This window comes from Meleagris gallopavo, chromosome 6 (assembly GCF_000146605.3).
Source record: "Meleagris gallopavo isolate NT-WF06-2002-E0010 breed Aviagen turkey brand Nicholas breeding stock chromosome 6, Turkey_5.1, whole genome shotgun sequence".
Taxonomy (NCBI): Eukaryota; Metazoa; Chordata; class Aves; order Galliformes; family Phasianidae; genus Meleagris; species Meleagris gallopavo.
The window spans coordinates 19,252,047-19,268,015 of record NC_015016.2 but is presented as its reverse complement, the minus strand read 5'-3'; the positions used below and the strand labels follow the sequence as shown (position 1 = coordinate 19,268,015).

General features: G+C 41.5%; 1 long non-coding RNA gene across 1 annotated transcript; it reads right to left on the bottom strand.

Annotated features, from left to right (window-relative positions):
* Positions 1-1,953: 1,953 nt before the first annotated feature.
* Positions 1,954-11,666, bottom strand: LOC116216739. Its single transcript, XR_004160097.1, has 4 exons — positions 10,701-11,666; positions 5,319-5,411; positions 4,451-4,611; positions 1,954-2,762 (listed from the first exon to the last, which is right to left on the bottom strand). It is a non-coding gene; the product is annotated as an uncharacterized LOC116216739 (long non-coding RNA).
* Positions 11,667-15,969: the final 4,303 nt, after the last annotated feature.

Genomic DNA, 15,969 nt, shown 5'->3' with positions numbered 1-15,969 from the left:
TATATATTTTGTAACTCATTAAGTAATCTGCTTGCCAATCAGGATTGCTATAATTAAGGTATCTGGCTAAAACTGAATGGTTCCATTTAATTAATCTCGTGTACTCTGTGAGCTCACACCAGTAGATTTATTTCTCATGATACTTACACTGACATTTATCTGTGATGTTAATTTCCTTGTGTCATGTTAAATTACCTGTGAAATATTGTTGTACAGAATCTGATAAAAATAATGTGATTGGTTAATTCGAAATGAAGTAAATTGACTTTGTTTTTATGAACTGGTAACATGACCTGCTAACAATTCTGTCTTATTTGCAGTGCTGCTCTTCGCTCTGAGGCCTGTGCACAGCAATGCGAGTCAGCCAGAGCAGGTCCATCTTGTGTTATGTCCCCAGCATGATTGCCTTGTCTTCCCTGGGTGAACTAGAGCAGGCACATCATAAGATATTAGAAGGAAGTTTTTCACTCAGAGGGTGGTGACGCACTGGAGCAGGTTGCCCAAGGAAGCTGTGGATGCCCCATTCCTGGAGGCATTCAAGGCCAGGCTGGATGTGGCTCTGGGCAGCCTGGGCTGCTGGATGGCGACCCTGCACATAGCAGGGGGTTGAAACTTGATGATCTTTGAGGTCCTTTTCAATCCAGGCCATTCTATGATTCTGTAAAATATCGTACTTTGCAGATTGGATTTCGCTGCAAGACCCAAAAGCTGCAGTGCAAAGAGGGAAGCCCATGCTCTGATGGGAATGCAAATGAACTCAAGCTCGTAAAAGTCCAGGCTGACTTCAAAAAGTGTAAGCAAATAATGGAAGGCTGGAGCAGGGAGTGGCAGGGGGATGTTCTGGAAATTCATTCCAAGTTTTACCTGGGGTTTGCAGTGTGGTAAGTTGCAAGGGGCAATGAAGGGAGTTATGATGCACTCCAGCTCTTTGTTCCAGGGCTTCTGTTTTACTGTCAGAGGTAAAACTGTGGGTAAAAAGCACTGCAAACAGTAGGTATATGCAGCTCTGAACTGAAGAGCTACCGAAAGCACTAACGTGACACCTATGTAACTAGCAGATTTCCAGAGTTTCTGAAGCACAGATTGAAAACAGAAATATGAGAGCCATCAGAGCTGCTCCTGGACTGAGCATGAATGAGCACAGTGGTTTCATCTAGTGTGTATGCAAGCAAGAAACTGATTAACAAAACACGCTGAGTGCATTCATCCCTATGAACAAATTAATCTGAAATTTGGAGACGATCATAATGGATAATACCCCATTTCTGTACATCTCAGTATCCCACCAGCATCAGGTTCCCCACCCACAGGGCTTGCTCCTGCTGGGCAAGAGAGTACTTCCCAAAAGCAGTGAAGCTGCCATGAGTCACTGTGATGAACAACAAAGGGCAGCAGCTCATCCTGTGAAGAACAGGTCTAAAAATGTTTTCCTTTTTCATAAGCAAAATATTGTCCCATTGGAAAGCACTGAATTTTTCTAATACAAAAAAAAAGTTTCAGGAGCTTGGGGCTGTAGAGGAAAATAAAGGCTGTAAAACTGTTTCTAAATGAGTTGGAAATGAGATAGGAAACCAGAATGAGCGTGTTTTCCAAGGGCATGAGGAGTAATGTGGTTTCACAACAGAAATTAGGTCAAATCCATCAGAGCTGGTATCTGGTTACCAGGGACCTATTCAGAATAGATATACCATTGCCATACATTCCACAATTAAAGCAAATTTTGAAGAACGAATAGGAAAAACTCAACACAAAGAATGGGTCATATTTGACATGGATCAAGGACGAGGCAGAAAATATCCAGCCTCTCCCCAAAAAACTCACATAGATCTGGTTTCATGCAGGAATCTCAAAGGTATCTTTTAAATGAGAGGAGAGGAGAGGAGAGGAGAGGAGAGGAGAGGAGAGGAGAGGAGAGGAGAGGAGAGGAGAGGAGAGGAGAGGAGAGGAGAGGAGAGGAGAGGAGAGGAGAGGAGAGGAGAGACAGAGTTCAGACAGGCCAGTAACACTTTAGCTATGCTGCACCAGCAGGAGTCTGAATCTGAGTCTGCTGCATTTCAGCCCTCAGCTCCTTCCCACCCTCTCCCTGACCCCACCAACCAAAAGCAGAGGGTTTAATCTAAAGGGATCTCCTTCTGCAGGGATCATCATCTTTAATCAAACTACATTTTATGGTGGTAAAGTACACCAAACCTTCAGCTAACCATAGTATTTGAGGGAAATCAAGTTTTTTATAAAAACAAAACTATTCTAAATCAAGCTGAGGACTTTTTTTTTTCCCCCCAAAGAATTTATTTTTAAATTATTTATTTGAATTTCAGCACTGATCCATTAACTTATCAGTGATAATAGGGAGCATGTTGCTTCTTGTGCTACCATACTTACGTATAGTAGTTGTCAGATTTGGTAATTTTCTGTTTACAGGAAGCCAACATTTATCAGTCATTAGTCTCTCTCCTTTTCATCCTTTTGCAGCAAGGAGTGATCTGTATTTTCTCCAGTGGAGTCACTGAAGTTTGTAAGCCATATAGCCTTGAATCTGATATTATTCTCGATGGGAATGCTCTCTCAAATTAACTTATTGAAGAGAAATGTAAATCAATTATGTTTACAATTCTCAACAAACAGAATTAAAATCTTCCACCAGTCTGCTTCCAGCTCCTAATCATCTGAGTGATTAACCCAGGGCTGGGATTTGCAAGGGAGTATGAGATGAATTGGCTTGTCTTCATTATCGGACATGGTTCCATTATTCCCAAGGTGTCCTAGAAGAAACAGGCAAGCAAAAAATCCCCCTTAAAATAATTATCCTTTAAACAATGGATAACACCCACCATCATAGTTTAGGGCCCATGCACGGGGTGCGTGCCAGTCAGAAGGTCGCTCTCTGGAGGCTGCTGATGAGGAAAATCCCAGGCCAAGAACGTATGTATGCTCAGAGCAGCTCTGCCAGTGTGCTCGTGGGGGGCATGGGTGGAGGTGTGATAAATAGAAGCGCAGTTCTTGGAAACAAAGAGCAATGGGCAAAGGGGAAAACTCACAGTGCTATTACCTCCCCATTTAAACATTTTAATATTGACCCAACACGATCCACCCATCAAACCCATGGCGGCTGTGCAGCTCACCTCTTCCACATCCTTATTCAAACCTTTGCTCATTCAGGAGCTCGGAAAATATACAGGCAGTACTGATATCTATAAACACGGCATTTGCTGGCTTGTCACACTGATAGAATGTCACCCTTTATTTATCTCAACCTTATAATCAGAAAGTCAGAATTACAGTAAGTGGAATCTTTTCTATCCGCTGTTTTAAAAGGTCTAATTATTTTATTACTCGTTGTATGTACATGCAGATAAGTAATAATTATTCTGAGTATTATCCTACATAGTAGAGGCAGTTAATGCTCAGAGATAATAGCACGCAGACAGCTCATTATGCCAATTTGTACTAAAATAACAGGGAATTATTAATTCTTCTGAAAAAACTCACTTGAGTAGGATAATAGCAAGTTTCAATCACTTCTTTATTTGCTGAAAAATTAAACTCTGAGCAGCAATGATTTCTGTGATGGATCACTACACGCTTTCATGCTGGATTCAGAGCAGAATTAGCTGTCCAAGTGGTATGAAGACAAATTCATATAGAGCTATGCTAAAATAACAACGATCCTGTTTATAAATGGCCTGCTTACAGGAAACATCATTTACTATTCTGTGCTGCTGACTACTGAAAAACTCTGAGAGTGAGGAGGGTGAAGTCTCCTAGCATCACAGAACCATACAGTGTTGAGGTGCAGAAAACCAATTAGGCACTGGGCAGATTTAGTGTCTCCAAGACTGAGGTTATGCCACAAAGCAGAAGAATGGCAACCTGACAAAAATACACCAGCTTTATTCCTTGGTAGTCCCAAAGATGTCTGTGCACCCTGGTGCACCAGCAGGGAGTGTGCCAGAGACTCCTGGCTTCTTACATCCAAGACATTTACATCCTGGCATCCTTACATCCTGGCACTTACATCCAAGGAAGGAAAATCACTCTTGGAGGAAGAACCAAAATAAATCCTCCATGGTCAAGGAAGACTTCATTTCAAGACTTTTTGTCTTAAATCCCTTGGAGTCTCATTCTGCAGTTAAAAGAGAAAATCACCACTGTAATGAGCAGTTTCATAGCTCACTTCTGCTCTTGATGAAAACTCATTCATTTGCATCTTTTTTCTGCACCAACATCTATCTGTATGCCCAGAGAATGGGAGGGTTCCCTCTAAAACACATGAAATACTGTTCTTGCCTCCAGGCAGGCATTACAGACTTTGCACTTCCTATCTCCCAGCACAGAGGAATGTGAAGAAATTTGCTGTTGGCTTTGCTTTGTTCCTACACCAGCCACTGCCAGCGCTTTGGCCAGACCTGCAGCACGGACCCATTTCCTCACTGGTACAAACAACACCTACCTGGCTCTGTGTGCGCAGGTGAACTGTGCCACCACCTCCACCATATGTGCCATATTGGGGATTTATTGTAGGAAAGGTGTTTGCCAATTTCCTGTGCTCCAGATAGACGATGGCAGTATTGGTTGCAAATCTTATATCCACAGCACTGATGAGTCTCTTTTCTGTAGATTACAAAGGACATTTTTATCATTCGAGTTGCAGGAACCAGCAACATAACTCACTGGAATATAGTACCTCTATAAATATTTCACTGCAACATGCCAACCACTATAAATTGTTCATACGGCTACTTCCAAATTCTTCTGAAGCACATTGCACATCAAATGCATTGTAAGGCCTTTGTTCCGAAGTCACAAAAAAGGAACTGTCTGTCCCATATGTTGGCAAAGAGAAGAGAATACCATCACAGCTTTGCTCAGGTGCACTCCTCAGCAGCACGCCATCCCCAAGCTCTGGGGCACCCCTGGATTTTGGTGACATGCCATCCAGGCAGAGCACCACAGAGAGAGCAGAAGAAACACCAGTTTATGGCAAAGGCTGTGTCTCTAGTGATGAGCTCCATTCCTCAAACTTGATCATGCTCTGCCGTGCTGCCCAAAGGCAGCAGAGTGGGGATGGCAGATAGCAGGGGAGCAGCGGGGAGCAGCAGCAGGCCGGCTCATCCCACTGCAGCCTGCAGGGCAGATGTGCTCCAAGATACGTAATACATCTTTAGATCAGCACAGGGTCTGAGAATTGCTAAAAAAAAAGAATAACCTCTCTGTCTGGGAGCTTGTTGTCCAACTTCATTAAAAACAGTGCATTTTTTATATAAAGATTTGAATTTTTAGGGCTATTTTTTGTGAATAGTTGAGACTGAACACCTTACCTGTTACCCTGAGGCTGAAAAATCCCAATTTGGAAATGCTTTGATCTCAGATCTGTAGGTGCCTGAGAAGAGGCAGAAGTAACACGCACTTTCCTGCCAAAAGGGCAAGATAGAAGAACAGTTCATAGGAAAGGAAAATCTGAGCATATCCACACCAAAGGTAATTTCCAAGAGACTTGCTGGCTACCCATGACAGAGATGGGACAAGCACTCATTTCTAACACCTCCAGAACGTGTTAAAGATGCCAGGGAAGCTCACAGCTTCCTTGCAATGGCAGTGGAGACCCCTACTTATCTGAGCAATGGTGATCATAGAGTAACAGAATTCTTTGAGTAGGAAGGGTCCCTTAAAGGCCATCTAGTCCAACCCCCCTGTAATGAGCAGGGACACCTACAGCTACATCAGGTTGATCCCCCTCCAGCCTGACCTTGATTGTCTCCAGGAATAGGACATCCACCACCTCTCTGGGCAACCTGTGCCAGTGCTTCGCTACCCTTATCACAAAGAACTTCTAACCAATCTCCATCTCCCCTGTTTTAGTTTGAGACCATTTCCCCTTGCCCTGCCACAACAGACCCTGCTAAAAAGTCTCCTCCTTTCCCATCTCCCCTCTTCCACATGGGATGGATGTTTCACAGTCCCTACCACCACATGCCACAGCCATGAAGGATGTAGCAGAGTTGTGATGTCCCAGTGATGTTTAGAAAGGAACCAAATGAAAGCTAGAGCATATGGTTCAGCTTCTAAAAACAACTAAGCATTATGCTTTGTATTCCCAAAGAAACACACTGCATGGCATACTGTTAATCATAACAGATATTGTAAAACAGCAGTTGAATTCCACAGTGTATGGGGCTGCTGAATCATGGCTTGAACCTCTGATTGATCACCTGAGGCGAGCAATGAGTCAGCCATGGGAGCACAGGTGAAGGCAATTCACCTGTGCTGCAGGAAGGAGTAGAGCCTGGCTCCACCTCTCCTGGACCCATTTAAGAGCTGACTGCCAGTGGGGAAGGGTCTCTCTGGAGATCTGCTCCATTGGAGTTCATCTCATGAGCCCAGGACAGGGTGAGTGACTTTCTCTCATTACTCTGATATTAATTATATTCACTAAGCTCCTGGATACATACATACATACATACATACATACATACATACATACATACATACATACATACATACCATCTGTATATCCATTGATTATGCACACAGGTAGCACTGATATTTCATGTTTATAGCACTTCCCAGTTCCCTTTAGGCAGGAAACAAAGTTTTGCTCTTACAAATTACTACACCATAGCTAATCACATAGGGATCTGTTTTATTAGAAGGGTAGATATGGCACTGATTAGACCAAGCAGTGACTGTACATCACATAATGTTCACATGATGCATTCACAGAACTGTACACACATCTCATTCCACATATTCTCTTCAGGAGTAAGCATAACATTATTCTCTCTGTTTAAATCCTTCTTCTCAGTGTGGCATAGTCCAGGTATTCTCAGATTTGTATCATCTAATTTACTTAAAGAACTTTGTACAGATGCCTTAAGAACCCCAGTGGTGTTGGTTGGCCATGGGCAGCTGCCAGGTGTGCACCCAGCCACACCACCAGCTAACACCAAGAGCACAGCAGACTCAGCTTGGGGAAGACAAATGCAATATATTGCCAACTGATAGAGGAGTAGAGCACCAGGAACTGAAAAGAAACAAAGTCTGTTGGATATCGGTTTTGAAATAAACATTCACATTGTACCATGTCGATAGTATATAACCAGCTTTTACAAGTTTTCTCTAACATCGCATGCCCCTAGGCATTCCAGGTCAACACCCCTTGCTTTGTCTCACTGTGTAGGTATTACCAAGCTACACAGTGAGCTCAGAAATGAGCTTTTATACTGGCAACTTGCAAAATGACTGTCACAGTTTAAGAGAAGGAATTTAAGCAGTAAATATCTGTAACATGTCTCCTGGCAATCACTGCTGTTTATTTTTTCCTCAGAAAGCTGTTTGCCATACTCTAAATCAGTGCTAGCCAGCACAAAAGGCAGCACAACCTCAGCCCGGCTGCTTTTACTGCATAGAGGCTATTGGAACTGCTACCAGATAGCCAGGAGGGCAGCACGTTCTTTGGGAGCCAGCTGGCACTTGGCAGAGCCAATGTGAACTGAGGAACGAGAACCAGGAGATTAGCTCAGTATGGCTTACTGATCCTGGAGCACCTCCATTTGGTGAAATGCTGCTTCTGAACTAATGCACAAGTACTGGTGGGGAAGCACAATGATTTGGCCATGACCTGCAACAGACACATATGGCCATTGTGATGTTACCTCCTTACAAAGTTAATACCCTCTGAGGAGACTGTAGAGAAATGGATGTTGCTCTCCATTCTCAGGTGATAAGTGATAGGACATGAGGAAACAGACTCAAGCTGTGCCAGGGGATGCTTAGAATGGAATATTTATTCAAAGAGAATGGAATATTTCTTCAAAGCGCATTTAGGCATTGGAACAGGCTGCCCAGGGATGTGGTGGAGCTGCCATCCCTGCAGGCACTTTAGAAATTTGGAAGTGGCAATAAGGGTCATCATTATGTGGTGGATTTTGTAGTGTTTATACTGATGGCTGGACTTGATTTTAAGTCTTTTCCAACCTAAATGTCTCCATGGCTCTGTGACAAACAGAAGGAGGTGCTGATGTATCTGGATAGTTAGGGATGGAGCCATGCAGCCTTCTCATGTGTTCCTCCAGCCTCGGTGCTCATAAAACAAAAACGGATATTTCTCCACAAAGCTCTGACACCTCTTTGATCTCACTGTGTTAGGGGATGTCTTCTCCCACTGCTCCAGGTTTTAAATCCTGTGCCATATTATAGCTTTAGTCTGGCAGAATCTCACTCTTTGGTGCAGATGCAGCATTTTTTGAAAGGGCAGTCTGTTGTGCTTAAGACACATCATTTTTTGAAATCTTAAAGCTGCTTTCAGAACTATTCCTAAGCAAACACTGCAACAATCTACTTACTGTAGCAATGTGATCAGGCACACTTCATGCTTTGATCGGCAGTACAGAAGAGCACAGACTTCATGCAGTGTCTCTGTATCCATGACAATCACATACACAAAACAGATAACACACTTGTGTTTTACTACAAAGCCATGCAATTTTTGCAGTAGATTTTGCCTCAGGGAGCGGACTAGCAAGGGAAGACTCTCTCACAACTATTTAGAAGGTTGAGTCTCAGAAGTCATATCCATGTTAAAAAACTGATAATACAGCAAATACAGGTAGGTCTTATATTAAAATACATCACGCTGTTCTCTGCAGACCCCTGATGATGATATGCACGAGCTGAGGGGCTTGGAGCAGTGACTGTGGACAGGGAGCACTGGATCCTTCCATGCCTTGCAGCAAGTGGTTGTTCCTGTGCCCTCTCATGTCCCAGGCCCTCCTCCAGCCCCTTTCCCATCTCTGCAAAGGGCTGTTCTGCTTCAAAGACTTTTTCCTTCTTTTCCTGTCATCTGCGTCCTTCTTATACTGCTGATGGGACATTCAAGTTATAATCTCACGCACCAGAGGTTTTTGTTTGGATTTGTTTTTTGTTTTCGTTTTGTGGGGTGAAGGGTGGGAAGTGAGGAGTGTGGAGAGGGGGCCACAAGATGGAGGAGATGGCAGAGATGCAGAGCAAGTGGCTGCTGCACAAACTCTAGCCCTCATAGCAACAAGAAGTGTTTTCCTCCCTCAGTTTTACAAATATCATCATTCTCACTTCCAATACCATCCATGTAGAATACGTGCACTGAAAAAACTCAACTTCTGATAGCTGTAAACACAAATCATCTGGCCAAAACGGCAATGTATGAAATTACTGTATTATCCTAATGGATTGTTTGAAAGCACTGTGAATCAACAGCTTTGATGATACTTTCAATTGTATGAAAAGGGTTACGTTCCCCTGAGAGGCTGCATCTTTGAAAGCATTTCTGGTACTTGGATTACATCTTTAGGTGAATGTAAATGGAAAGTTGATTATATAAACGTAAAGCCCTTTACCTGTCTGGGAACTGAAAATGGCCTTCTTTTACAAGCATACAATCAGTGAAAAAAAAGGCTTTCTGTTTATATATATATAACTGAATTGCTTTTTTTTTTTTTAAAGGAACTGAGTTCTTCTGTGATTTTAAATTAGGTAATGTCACGTCTTTCTATTCTGTGATAATCTGTAATTTGTCAAAACTGTTACAGCTAAATGAGAAGCTGTAATTGTTCAGGTATTTACCTGAGCCATCACTGCATGTCAAGGCAGCCACAGCCTCAGAGAAACTTGATCTTTGCAACACATTATCCATAGCAATCCATAAAACACATCCTTCACCACAGCAATCACAGCTGTTTCTCTGAAAGAAGCAGACAGCAAGGCAGGCATCAAACATAAGCTGAAAATGATGATATTGGGATGTCTACGGGCATTAAAACTGTAGTCCATGTGTTACAGGCACCATAACGCCTGTGGGATCTTCCACAATTACTTCAGCTACAGAGTAAACAACAATTGGACAAGGAGTAATGGCCTGAAACTTGAACATAGGAAGTTCTATGCTAATGTATGGAAGAACTTCTTTATGGTAAGAGTGATGAAGCACTGGAACAGTTTGCCCGGAGAGGACATGGAGTCTCCTTTTATGGAGATATCCAACCTGCCTGGACACTCTCCTTTGTGACCTAATGTAGGATAACGGCTTTAGTGGGGGGTTGGACTTGATGATCCTCTTGAGGTCACTTTCAACCCCTGTGATTGAATGGTTCTGTGAGTAAGGCGGATTACAACAGTTGGAGGAGGTCTTACTGCTCAATACTGCTATCTAGAAGCCAGTGAAATTTTAGCTTCTGAATCATCAGTGAATAACCAGCTGCTCATAAATACAGATGCAAGAAAAAACAGAAAGCCCACTAGTAATTCAAAAAGATTAAAGCAACTCTAAGTAGCTGAGGAATGTAACTCCTTCATAAATTCTGTTTTCATTATGCTGTTTATTTTTAAGAAAGAAAGAAAATTTACTAATAGTTTCTGCTAGACAGACAGTTTAAAGAAAAAAAAGAAGATGAACTCACAACACTGAAGTAATAAAACACTGGAGGAATGACTATTTTGTTGTTCTTGTTGAGATCTACAGCTGTATTTTGCATATCCAAAGTGTGATAATTTCAGAGAGATGTATTTCTCAAAACTGTTTGCTTGCTGATACCACCTCAGCCCACGTGTCTTGTTCAGCCACCACAACCTTCTGCTCATTTCCGCATCCTCCCAGCTGCCAGGCAATCACTCAAGGTGTTAGCACAGACAAGGTCCCACCAAGTTAACCAATGAACTTTGTCACTCACTTTTAACTCTCAATGGCCAATGAATGATGGATCACCCAAACACAAAGGGTCATCCTTCATGGATGAGCTGAACGGAGTGAAGGAGTTCTTGTAAGGCTGGTAGCGGCTTTTCAATCTTTATCTGCGTAAAAGCAAATGATTTATACAAAACATAAAAGCACAGTTTAAAACTTTGTACTAATTTCTAATGTGGTTATAATTATTCTTCATTGTGGGAGGTTTTTTTCATTATAATTCATTATATTTTTCGTAAGGTAATTAGTATCTTTTCCCTAAGCAAGTATTTTGCCAATTCAAATCACCAACTGCTTGCAGTTCTGAAGTAATTTTGATGGATGCTTTCCTTTGTTAATTATCCATTCAATACTGTGTAAAATTCCCCATAAAAAGTATCCCATGCCTTCAAAATAAAAGTGTCACTCCTTGCCTTCTGCAAATAATGGCCATTGATAAATGCATACATTTATTTGCTGCCTGGATCACAGTATGCCTTACTGCTTGCACTGGCTGTGTTGGAATCAGCCATCCTTAAAGGCGTTTTGCTCCTTCATGTGGTATTTTGGCTTTTGTAAGAGTTTTTTTAAACAGCAAGAACACAAATGCAGTACAGAATACTGTCTACTACTGGGAATGAAAGAAAAAAGTTAATAGAAAATGGTGAGCATGCAGATGTTTACCTAATCTCCAATTCACTTAGGTCTCATTTCAAGCTTGAATTTTTCATACCAAAGAGCAATTTTTCATTATGAATTAATTTAGCCTCCAGAAATGTGTGTTATCTACGTACATATGAGCAGATACAAAAGTATTAGTTTCTAGTTTTGTATTTTCTAACTAGCTCAATTAAACTCACAAATTGCCTAAAATATGTTAATCATGGTCCCATATCATAGTATTTCAAAGAAATTTGAAACAATGTGGATGCTGAAATTAGACAAGTGTAGAGCAGTCAAGGAGTGGGACCAAACTCTGGCAAACCTAACCTGGCAAATTACTGGTTACTGTAAATCTGAAGGTGCAACACAATATATCCTTCTGCTTTAAATTCTGGAGTTGTATTAGATCTTTATAGCCTTGAAGTACAAAAAGCTTTAGTTATGTGTGAACAACAGCATTGGAGAGAGTTTTCAGGCTTTCTGCACACGTCCCATCTGCTTCCCACGTGGTTACTGAGGTGAGGCCCAGGAAAGCAGTAGATCAGAAGGGAGCTGCCATTCTCTCCGTGTCCTTGAAGTGTCAAGACCCAAGATTTGGAAACCCCAGCCCTCCAGCCTGGGTATCATCTCTGCCCTTTAATCTCTGTTTCTGTTAGGCACTTTGCAACCATGCCTTGATGCTAAAGGGTGCTCTTATAACACAAAAAGCAGAGCTGCCAGAGGAAGATGTACTGCAGCAAACTGCAAGCATAACTTACGCTGGAGTCTAGAAGTTGACCTTTTAATAGAAATGAGCAACCTGCAACCTAAAGTCCCAGCAAAGGCTTCAGAAATGGGAAGACAGGTATGGCAGAGACAAGCAGTCTGCTCCCCAGATTTGCTCTGTTAAGAATCAGGCATGAAGCTCTGGCAAACAGCATACTGTTAGAACCCCAGACAGGTAGAAATGTGCTTACATATCAAAGCTGTTATTCCCAAAGTGGAAAGAAATTATGTTGTCTCAAATATTCCATGGGTAACAGACAGCAAACGGTTCAGAAATAGAACAAAACTAATAATATAAAACTCAGTTTGGAATATGAAATGAAAGCTGTCTTTTGCATAGTAAGGGAGGTGTTTTCTTAGCAGATGAAGTAGGATTGTTACTTTTAGTTGCAACAGTGTATTACAATAGGCACGCATGGTCCCGATGACAGTTGATCCATTACCAAAAATCACTGATGTTCGCTACACTGCATTATGAAATGGATAACTTTGGCAACTGAGGTGCTTATAAATTCTGCTCAACATAAAATAACGAGTTGGATGGGACACAAAGCTTTTAAAGACTACTTGAACGCTAACAGATCAAAATAATGAACAGTTTTTAAAAAGGTATGCATCACACGTGTGAATAAAATAATTTCCTTCGTAAACCAATGATTTCTTCAAAATCAATTTAATAATGAATTGCATCTTTTATTTTAAAGCACATTTCACAATGAAGAAGAATTAACAACAGTACGTTTCCAATACTGATCATTTATTTCCATTCAAATGAATGCACTTTAGCTCCATACTTTTGTTCTTTGTCTATTGAATCCACATCAGAAAAACAAATGTTAACTGTACCTTCTCCATTACGGCAGAGGATGATGTAAAAATGGAAAGAAGTTTTGCTCTGTCAGTCGATTAAAATTAAAATCTTCTATTTTTAAAACATCAAATTAGTGTTACCAAATTCTTTAAGTCTCCACCTTCCACTAGAAAAACAAAAACATTGCAATTAACATAAAATTGTCATAAGGATTCCATTTTACCAGACATAATTGCATAAAAAGTCAGAGATGCCACCTTCAGACAGGTTATGGCATCAGCAGCAGCCATCATTCCACAGAAATCACATTCTACCCCAGCTGGAAAAGGAAGTTTCAAAATGGTTCTGTATGCATTAAGTCAAATGTTCAGAACCTTTCAGCTTTTGTGTTCTGAGTTTTCAGAAATGGTGTTTTTTTGCTTAGGTTTGGTAGCCTCATCCATCAGCTCCTTCAGCTGCCCAATCTGCTCATCACGGAAGTCATTAAGCTTTTCTTCTGTGAGTTGGATTCCAAACACAGCCTTTTTTCTTGAGCTCTGCTTGTCGTCATTAATTTGCTGCCATATCAGCGCTGCATAGTTCTATGAAGAGAGGATACAAAGGTCACAAAAATGACACGTGTAGGTTTCCTGTCAACTTCTTTTAACACAATTTTACCATACTATCATACTCTTTTACACAACCTATGAAAACCCACTAACACCAAATGACAACAAGTACATTTTTTTCAGAAAGAACTACACAATCACTGAAGACACAAAGACCAGAGGGTCTTATGAACGTGAGAACTTCTCTTTGCCGTGTTCCTTGTGGACAGACTAAGCTGCACTGCCCCAAGTGAATCTCCCCAATGATCTTCTGAAGGGAAGCACACACACCAGTCAGCGGGATCTTACCTGCTGCTAAGTGTGATACACAGCTACTGAAAGAAAGCAGATAAAACAAAATAGATACGCAGCCAATCTCAAATTGTTACTAACACAGAAAAGCCATCAGTGTTAAAGAATCTCTGCCTTGGAAGCAGTGCCCTTAGCAAAGCACTCCATCACGCGCTGATATGTAGTTCTGTCATTTAAGATTCAGCTTCTATGCAGAAAATGCACCATCTTCTAACTGTACGTGAACTGTAATGCAGAACTCCAGATGAAGTTCAGAAATAAGTTTAAAAACGTAACAGGAGAGGGGAAGGAAGCTTACGTTTGCTCTTTCAGGAATATACCACAAAATCTGGTGATCACAATCTGTAGCAGGCAACGAGAAGGAGCAGCATCTTTGTTTTTGCTTTAGTTTTCCTTAGAACTTACAGACACAGAGTGTAACTATTTATCAATAGCACCTCCTCTAACAGCAGAGCCAAAACAAACCCCTGCTCAGCCTTCTCAAACAAGGAAAATGACTTCTTCCTTTCTTTTTTATTTTACATATAGCTACATCTTCCAAATACAACAAACCTCCTCTGGCAACTGTGATCCAAACCTCCGACAGATCTTCCAAGGGCATCTTATTCCAGTTACAGTTCACACTCTGCTCACAGTACGTGAGAGAGAAGATACAAAGCTGGAGACAGACCAGCCTGCAGGCACAGCAGAGCCACGCTCAGCGCAATGAGGCAGCAGAGGAGAGCAGGAGAGCAGCTGAGCCCAACCATCGGGCTGCCTCAATGCTGCGGCGTGAGATTGAATGATATGGATTCTGTAGCTGTCTGCCACAGAAATTGAGAAAGTATTTGCTGTAATCGATAAAGCGAATCAACCACCTTTTTTTTCTTCCAAGAAGTTCACCATCTGAACTGAATACACAGCTTTCCTCTGTTTTACCAGAATGGCACAGGGATGGGTGACAGCCGAGGTTTTAAAATATCACTCATTAAGGAAAGGGTGTCAGCTTGTTGTTTACAAGGTTTAGAAGAAATCAAACACAAAAATAAAAGCCCCAACTGCCCAAACAAAAGTTCTGCTGCCCGACAGCCAGATGGACAGACTGCCATCCTGCCCAGTACATGCTGACACGCTAGCGTTCACTTGATATGCTGATATGAAATGTTGAACAAAATGTATGATTTAATTATAAGGTAAAATAAAAATTAAATTCCAATCTGCACTGGGAAGAATGGAAACCATCTTCTCTGTCTTCTTTGGCATCCTCCACAACGGTAGGCTTAACGTGTAGAACATTATATGTAGAATATATGTATAATATATGTAGAACATATAGAGCTGATGCCTTCATCTCTTCCAAAACATCATCACTTACAGCCAAATTAATGACAACACTGATCAAACAACATCACTGGGACAGAGCAGAGGCAGCTGCTCATTGGCCTGTTCAACATCTCAGCCAGACATCAAGAAGTGATATCAAATGATTTTAAACCATTCCTCAAGATGATATCTAAAAACAAGCCTAGCCTGGCAGGTCACGCACATCACTCATTGGAAATTAACTCCAAATTGTAGCCTTTCAAATTCTTCTTCTGTTGCAAAATATTACACCTGCTGTAGTGTGAAGAAACAATAATGTGAATGGACAGCACAGCAAGCAATGCCCTCAGCTTGGTTTGCACAGAGACACTGGATTTATGTTTCTACACACATTCAGACAGCTTTCTGTAGCTTACTCTTTTTTTTTTCCAAAAAAAATCTCACTTTGCTTTGTTTTGTTTTCCATTAAGCTAATTAAGTATCAATTACAGACAAAATATTCCGAGAAGTAGTGTTTAAATGGGGGATATAGCTCATGAAATTCCAAAGCATTAGGACTGTGACCAAATCTGGAGTCTTCAGTACAGCAGAGATGTGGACCTGCTGAAGCGTGGCCAGAGGAGGACCACAGTGATTCAGGTCACTGATGTAACACTGCTCCTGTCGGGAGATGCTATCAGATTCACCACACAGCCATGGACATCATCAACATCTGAATGGCAGGAGATCAAACGTTTCAGTTCTGATGCAACAACACAACACTTACATTCAGAAGCTACAATGAGGCCTCTCCAGGAACATCATGCTCCATTTAGATAAAGCACTAGAAATAAGCT